General features: G+C 33.5%; 1 non-coding gene across 1 annotated transcript; it reads right to left on the reverse strand.

The window, feature by feature from the left end:
* Window positions 1-395: 395 nt before the first annotated feature.
* LOC126027476 (U6 spliceosomal RNA) lies at window positions 396-500 on the reverse strand. The gene has a single exon (XR_007502273.1). It is a non-coding gene; the product is annotated as a U6 spliceosomal RNA (small nuclear RNA).
* Window positions 501-7,776: the final 7,276 nt, after the last annotated feature.

Consider the following 7,776-nt stretch of genomic DNA (forward strand, 5'->3'; position numbering starts at 1 on the left):
TTATCAAAAATGATTACTTAAAATGTTCTTTGGAGGAAATGCAAATAAGAAAAAGAAGCAAGGAGTTTTAACATTTTTTATTTTTTGAAGCAAAGAGTGAATAAATATGGAGAATAAAATGAAGATGAATGACAGAAATAATGGTGAATGAAAAAATATGTGGTAGTCCTATACTTAAGAGATAATGTTATAATGAGAAAATACAAAATAAAGCCTGAATTTTAGTCAGAAATAAATTTAAGTCCAATCTCAGTTATGTATGATCTATTGGGAAAGTCAATTGTAGTGTCCCCTTCTGGAGTATACATATAAATAGCAATTATAATAGGTATAGAGGATTAAAGATCTTATTATAAGGATTACTATGTATATATATATGTCATATATTTATTTTTTTAAATATGGAACACTTCACGAATTTGCATGTCATCCTTTTGCAGAAGCCATGCTAATCTTCTCTGTATCATTCCAATTTTAGTATATGTCCTGCTGAAGCGAGCAATGTCACATATTTATTAATATAGGATTGATACCATAAGACATAATGCATACATAACATGTATATGGAAATGATTTATAAATGCTTGTCACATCATCACTGTCACCACAATTACCTTTATCATAACTTGGAACTAACCAAATAGAAAGTAAGATAGGGGTTGTATCTTTCTACAATTCAAAGTCTATCTATAGATGCTATGCATAAAAAGATCATGTAATATTAGAGATTACAAAAGTAGGTATTTTTCATTGTTCATTGGACAATAGAGAATTATAATTTCTAGAGTTGGAAATATATGGTGAGTGGAGTGATACTTTCACTACCAGAACCATCCTATAATGAACAAAAAGATAAATGTCTGAAAAATAATTTATTTTCTAAACCTTACGGAATGGGTGCAAGTATAAATTTGGCTGTATCTGAATGTTATATAACACACATATATATTGAGTTCATTTAGTTTGTGGTATAAATATTTATATTAACATTTAAAACCCAGTTTCAGTGGCACTGTGTTTCAGGTTTCAAATCAAAGAGTTTGAAGTCCTAATAGTTCCCCTATTTTTGGTGTTTTCAGGAATAATTTTGGAAATGTATGCTTAGAGTAATCTTAGTATTACTGCTTCACTTACTAGCTTAATGTGGGGAAATTCCACGGAGTTGTTAATTCTGACTAAGAATGTGTTACCAGCTACTGAGTAAAACTCCATTGAGATGGGGTGTAGTAGAAAGTTCCCCAGGCTCTCAATAATATAGTTTATACAAATATAAATAATATTTATGACTAATATAAATTTATGAATAATATAAAGATTACTAGGCTCTATAATAGTGAATCAGTTGCTCCTGAACAATGGCATTGATATAGGAATCAGAATTCCACTGAAGCCTCAATGCTACTGGGAAAATTAGTAATCCATAATGACATATTTATATCATAAAAAGCAGAGTCCCACTGTGATATGCTCAGTTGAATTTGATCCTTCAGCAACATTGCTCGAAACCCAATGTATTTGCATATGTTATAATTTATTTCTTTTTTTTTTTTTCTGGTTTTTGGGCCACACCCTGTGACGCTCAGGGGTTACTCCTGGCTATGTGCTCAGAAGTTGCTCCTGGCTTCTTGGGGGACCATATGGGACGCCGGGGGATCGAACCGCGGTCCGTCCTAGGCTAGCGCAGGCAAGGCAGGCACCTTACCTCCAGCGCCACCGCCCGGCCCCATAATTTATTTCTTTAATGTTAGAATCTTTCCTCTCACTTTACAAATGTAAAGTTTTGAAGTTAATTTCCCACATCCCCAAATCCATCTTTTGAAACCACTTAGCCCTATAATTATAATATATCTATAGATCATGAACCTGACATACAATTCTATTTTAATACCTCTCAATTAAAAGATACAGATTTTTTTTAAGTGAATGTGAAATATTAGGTGCCACTTTGAAAAAACTTGAAATCAAGGATTTTTGTGGGTATATCCACTAGCATAAAATACGGGTCAACTTTTTCTGTAAACTGTCAGATAGTAAATATTTAAAACTTATGGATCATAGTATCTTTGGCACAACTATTCAACTCTGCTATTGTAGCTAAAAATAGTCATGGGAATTGAGAAAACAAATAGTTATGACTTTTTACTAACACTTTATTTAGAAAAACAGGTGGCTATCTCATTACCAAGCAATGGGGGAATAAAGAGGTTGAATAGAAGTAACATAAGGACATTGATGGAAGGTATTGGATACTTTGCTGGTTGTGGTGAGGTTCAAAAACTTTAAATATAAATGCCATAAATTTACAGACAATTTTAAGTATGTAAGCATGAAAGCTATCATAAACATGTTACCAAACCTATAGCAAAATAAATTAAAATAAGTAAAACAGATGGTTGTCCTAACTTGTTACATAAGATATATTTTGCTACTTCCTAGCCTCAAATCTTCCTTTAAATCGTATCTTCATTTGAAATTATAATATTATTCATATTTTTCTGTATTCAAATATTTTTCTCAATTTGCCAATACTTTAGTTTTATCATCTGTTAAATATTATTTTAACATAAACTCTATGGAATTTCTATAAAATCGAAAAGATAACTGTACAAGACACATGAACTACAGTTAATTAACACAACATATAGTATCCCATGAAAGTTCATTCTTTTTCTTATTCTCATTGTTAACTAAGGTTAGCTCAAGTTTCTAGTCAAGATAAGGAGGGGCTTGGCAGGATTTATATATAGGTAGACTTCAGAAATGAGAAGACCAGAACTGAGTTTTAGGATCACAATGCAGTCTTAGGAGAGCTTTTCATAACATAAAAGTTTTGTTGATCCCTTTATTTTGTTTTTGTGTTTGTGTTTGTCTTTTTTGTTTTTGTTGATCCTTTTATGGAAGTTGGAATTTGGGCAAAGTGAAGATGTGTTAGTTGAAGAAAAAATTTGTTATACTTGGCAACGAAAAAATTCAAATTTCCTTTTCACTATAAACACTGTACCCTATCTTCTATCTTAATGGTTGTTAGTAGAAAAATAAAAGTCAGGGTCTATTTTGGGAAGAGACCTTTAGGAAATCTAATATGATGATGGTATGAGTCTTGAAGAATAGTCATAAATATTTGACAACTAGAAGGTAGTCAGTATAGTAGAGGTTAATGGCTTGTGAGTGGAAGAGAGGGGAAGAATGAAGTTCAGAGGCCCCAATACACTTTCATGAAGCTCAATCTTAATTTACTATATAGAAGTATTTTGTATAAATGTTGAAAACCTGATTTTTTTCCCCTTTATCTAGCAGAAGACAGAGGAAACTTCAGATGGTGAATTTTACCTTATATTCTGGCTCTTGAGTTAATAGTCCAACAAACAGTTCCTATTTTGATTTATGCTACAAAGTACAGCCTTTTAGATGCTACTTTCTGATTGCTTGGTTGGTTTTCAGGTTACTGGCATGCTATTTGGAATGGCGTTCCTGATTATCTGAGAATCTCAAATGCAAACAATTTGCAGAAGCACAGTTATTTGTGTTCTAGTCTTTTCTAACTGAGCCCTCCATTCTTGGGCTCTCCTGCCCCTTACCACTGTTATTACTCTATGGAATGCTTAAGAACATTTTTCAAGTGAACCCACAACAATATTTTTAAAGACAAGTTTAAAACCTAGAGATTATAGAAATTATTTATACATCTATTTATCTGTGTGTGTATTTTAACTTAAGGGTATTCAAATCTCACTATCTTTTCCATGTGGTATTAGGCAAGTTTATTTTTCAAAGTTCAAATTTTTTCTTGGTGAGGATATGAAAATAATACCTATGTTAAAGATTGCTGTGATGAGGGTCTGGAATGGTGGAACTAGTGGTAAGGCGTCTGCCTTGCCAATGCTAGCCTCTGACAGACCATGGTTCCATCCCCCGGCATCCCATATGGTTTCCCCCCCCAAAAAAAGATGTGTTGGGGAAAAGACTGTTTGGAAGGATAAAAGCAGAAAACAAGATTAAGGAGTATGCTGAAGATAGATTATCAAGGACCTTGCATGTTCTGGGAAATTTAGAATTTGGTGGATAAATATTAGCTCTATTTTAGTCATATTAGATCTGACATACAGAAAAACTAGAATATAGAAAGCAAAATTTCTGTAGCTTGAGGAAAAGTAAAGAGATGAGTGTTAATGGAGAGACAATTATTTATCTAGTCATGAAATTGACAATAAGGGGCAATAGTTTTTCGAGAATAGGTTTGCTGGGACCAAAATGCTCGAGTTTAAACCCTGACTTTGACATTTATGATCTCTATGACCTTAGACTAATTGCCTAATATCTTGACAGAGCAATTTTCCAAAATAGGGATTGTTCAACATCTTCTCCACATGGTTGAAAGCTTTAAGGAAGTACTTTGGATATCAGGAGCATTTTTAAAGACCAAATTATAATTTGTAATAGAAAATAAGTTTTGTGTGATCACAGACTGTGACTTCTAAAGAAAAGAAAGGAAGAGGATTTTCAGGATACTGAGTACATGCTGGTAGTATAGACTGATACAGAACAGGAAGAATGAGTTTAGGAGTTTGCATTATGTCCCTGGAGCCCAGAATTAGGTTAGAAATGAACATGAGATGTCATTTGAAAAATTCATCCTGTAAAGTAGAGAGTTTGCTTAATTCATTTATTATTAATGATATTAATTTAAAAAAGTGTGCTATGTTAGCACTTATGGTTTTAAGGTGGGTCTAGAACTGTAACTTGAGCAATGAGGGAGCCAAAGGACAAGGGAACTAACAGATATTAAGGTAGTAGAAGCCAGAAAATGAGAGTACTTTTAGTTTTAGAGAGCGTGGTTGACAGGGTCAAAGGTCAAACAATTTTATGGATTTATCATTGTACAATTTACCTCCCAATGGGCTATGCCTCTAATGTTTCTGGTAATGGGATCTGCCTTTTTGCCCATGAATTTCCAGCTGCTTTAGATTTTCAGTTATATAATGAGTCCCAGGCACTTAATTCACAGCCATGCAGCAGAATGAAGAAAGGCTCCCACTATTGCCACACATGTGTGCACAGATACCCACCACAAAGACTAACCTGGGAAACTAATTTGGCCAGGGAGAACTTTGTTCCTTATGTAAAATTCTAGTGGGTTTCTGAATATTAATGAAAATGGTGTGATCAGTTCCCTTGACTGCTTTCCAGATCTCATTGATTCTCATAAAAACACAGAGCCTCCTCATAGACTTAATTTTTTTTATTCCCCCTCACCTCCAATTTATAATAGTCATACGGAAATGTGGGCTCGATGGCTTATTCCTTACATCCTTAGAGCCTGAAAATCTAGATTTCAGAGTTGATTCCTTCAAACTTTTGTTTTGTTTCGTTTTGTTTTGGGGCCAAACCCTGCAGGGTTGGGGGTTTGAATCTGGATCGACTTCTTGCAAACACCCTACATGCTGTGCTGCCATTCAGGTCATTGATTTCTTCAATCTTGACTAGATTGGTTGGGTGTGTAGATTCTAATGCATATTAGATTAGTGTATAATAATTGATACCATCTCTGATTCTAGGAAAGACTTCCTTCAAATGCCTCCCAATAAATAATGTCTCAGTTTTATCTTCCCAGATAATGAGTAAGGTTAATTCCATTCAAAAATAAATACTTTGGGGTCCACAAGATAGTACAGTACATCATGCATGTTTGGATTAGAATATACAATATCAATATACAATACCAATATGCTGGACATAGCCCTGGAAAATTCATCCTGATGAATAAACCTGGAGGTTCTCCAGCAGTACTGGGTATATGTGTGATCCTCAGAACTGCTGGGATTGCCATGGTAGTTATCAAATTACCTAAAAGGACACTCCACTATCTCATATCATGGCTGTAAACTATTGACCCAGTTGGCTAATTTTCTCAGGGAGTGGCTCATGAACTCACTGAGCTCTGTTTAGGAGGCTTTACTAACACTCCAGAATAGTCCAATGAACACATTACTAAGGAACTATTTAGGATTCTATTCTATTCTTCTATTCTATTCTATTCTATTCTATTCTATTCTATTCTATTCTATTCTATTCTATTCTATTCTATTTTCTATTCTATTCTATTCTATTCTATTCTATTCTATTCTATTCCATTCTATTCCATTCCATTCCATTCCATTCCATTTCACTCCATTCCACTCCACTCCACTCCACTCCACTCCACTCCACTCCATTCCATTCCATTCCATTCCATTCCATTCCATTCCATTCCATTCCATTCTATTCTATTCTATTCTATTCTATTCTATTCTATTCTATTCTATTCTATTCTATTCTATTCTATTCTATTCTATTCTATTCTAGCTCCCACTTTTAAAGTTTTCAAAGGAAGAGAATAACATGGCATTAGAGAGAAAAAAATCATCTTTTGTGTGTTGGAAGAGGTGGAACAAATGCTAAATGAGAGTCTTTATTATCAGGAAACTAAAACAATAAAAGATTGAAAGTAGAGAAATAATGTACAATTTCCTCAGTACATATTTAAAGCTTATTTTCAGGAGTGGAAAAAAGTCAAAATTGGAAAGTAAAGTGAGAAATGTTTGCAAATATACTAGAATAATTAGAATAGGTGAGTTCCATCAATATAATTAACTCAACACATATTTATATGTATCCCAGTTGGTAGGTTCTTTCCAGATACTGGGACAGAGTTGGTCTTGTTAGGATTGCCAGATAATTATTATCAGTATTGCGAATACCCTTATCCTGAAAAATATAGAAAGAGTTAGCTTCAATTCTATGTTAGTCACACTCTGATATGACTTTACTAAGTTTTGACAGTGGTTTGATTACTGATGCATCAAGTAATTTTCTATGACTCCTGTTAGTTATGAAAACCAGAAGGATAGGGAAAAATGTTCATTCCACAAACCATTTGTAGAGATATCTTTTTAAAAGCTATAAAATGCAATCATTGGAAGTTAATTCCCTTTTTTGGAGCAGCAAATTTACTTTGTGCTTTTTATAAGGATTATCTTATAAAAAAGATTTCTGTTACTTTGCTTCAACAATTGAATTTTTCTGTCTCTCCTTCTAAATATTAATTCCAACACACTCTAGAGACTAACCTCTTAATAAACATCATCACAAAATATAACTCAAAAGCCAGGCCTATCTACTTCAGGTTAAGAAAAATGCCCACTATGGAAGAAAAAGTGCTTAAGGGAGCCTCAAAGACAGCATTTGATGAAGATGATGATGATAATGGGAGAGTAATGAAGCTGGCCATAATAGTTATAACAGTATTGGATCTATTCCCTGTCTTAATGCCAAATGAAAATGTGAACTTTGATACCTTTTTCTTCCCACTGTTTTAAAGTTATACTGTGTTTTATAACAGAGCCACACAGAAAGATACTGTCAGAGAGAGTTTGCTAGGCATTCATATTTGGAAGGGCAGTTTAGGAGTAATTAGACCAAATACTACATTCATTTGCCAGAAAAATTAATTAAACCCTCAGTCAGAAAAAAGAGTCAGTCAGAAAAAGAGTAAGATTTTGAAGGCAACCTGATCTAAGTACATCTCTGAAGGCAATTTTGTGAGTTCTCTGGTCATGTAAATGTCTTTTTAAATACAAAACAAAAAAAAAATTTCCTAGCTTTTGGGGGCTATTATGAAGACCTAACAACAATACAGAAAAGCGTCCAGAGTTTTTAATGTAGTGGTTGCATAGCAATAGTTTTATCTTAATTTTCCTTGTGACTATCTATTTTCTCACCTATAAAATGGGACAACAA

Source organism: Suncus etruscus, chromosome 1 (assembly GCF_024139225.1).
Source record: "Suncus etruscus isolate mSunEtr1 chromosome 1, mSunEtr1.pri.cur, whole genome shotgun sequence".
In the NCBI taxonomy this organism is placed as follows: Eukaryota; Metazoa; Chordata; class Mammalia; order Eulipotyphla; family Soricidae; genus Suncus; species Suncus etruscus.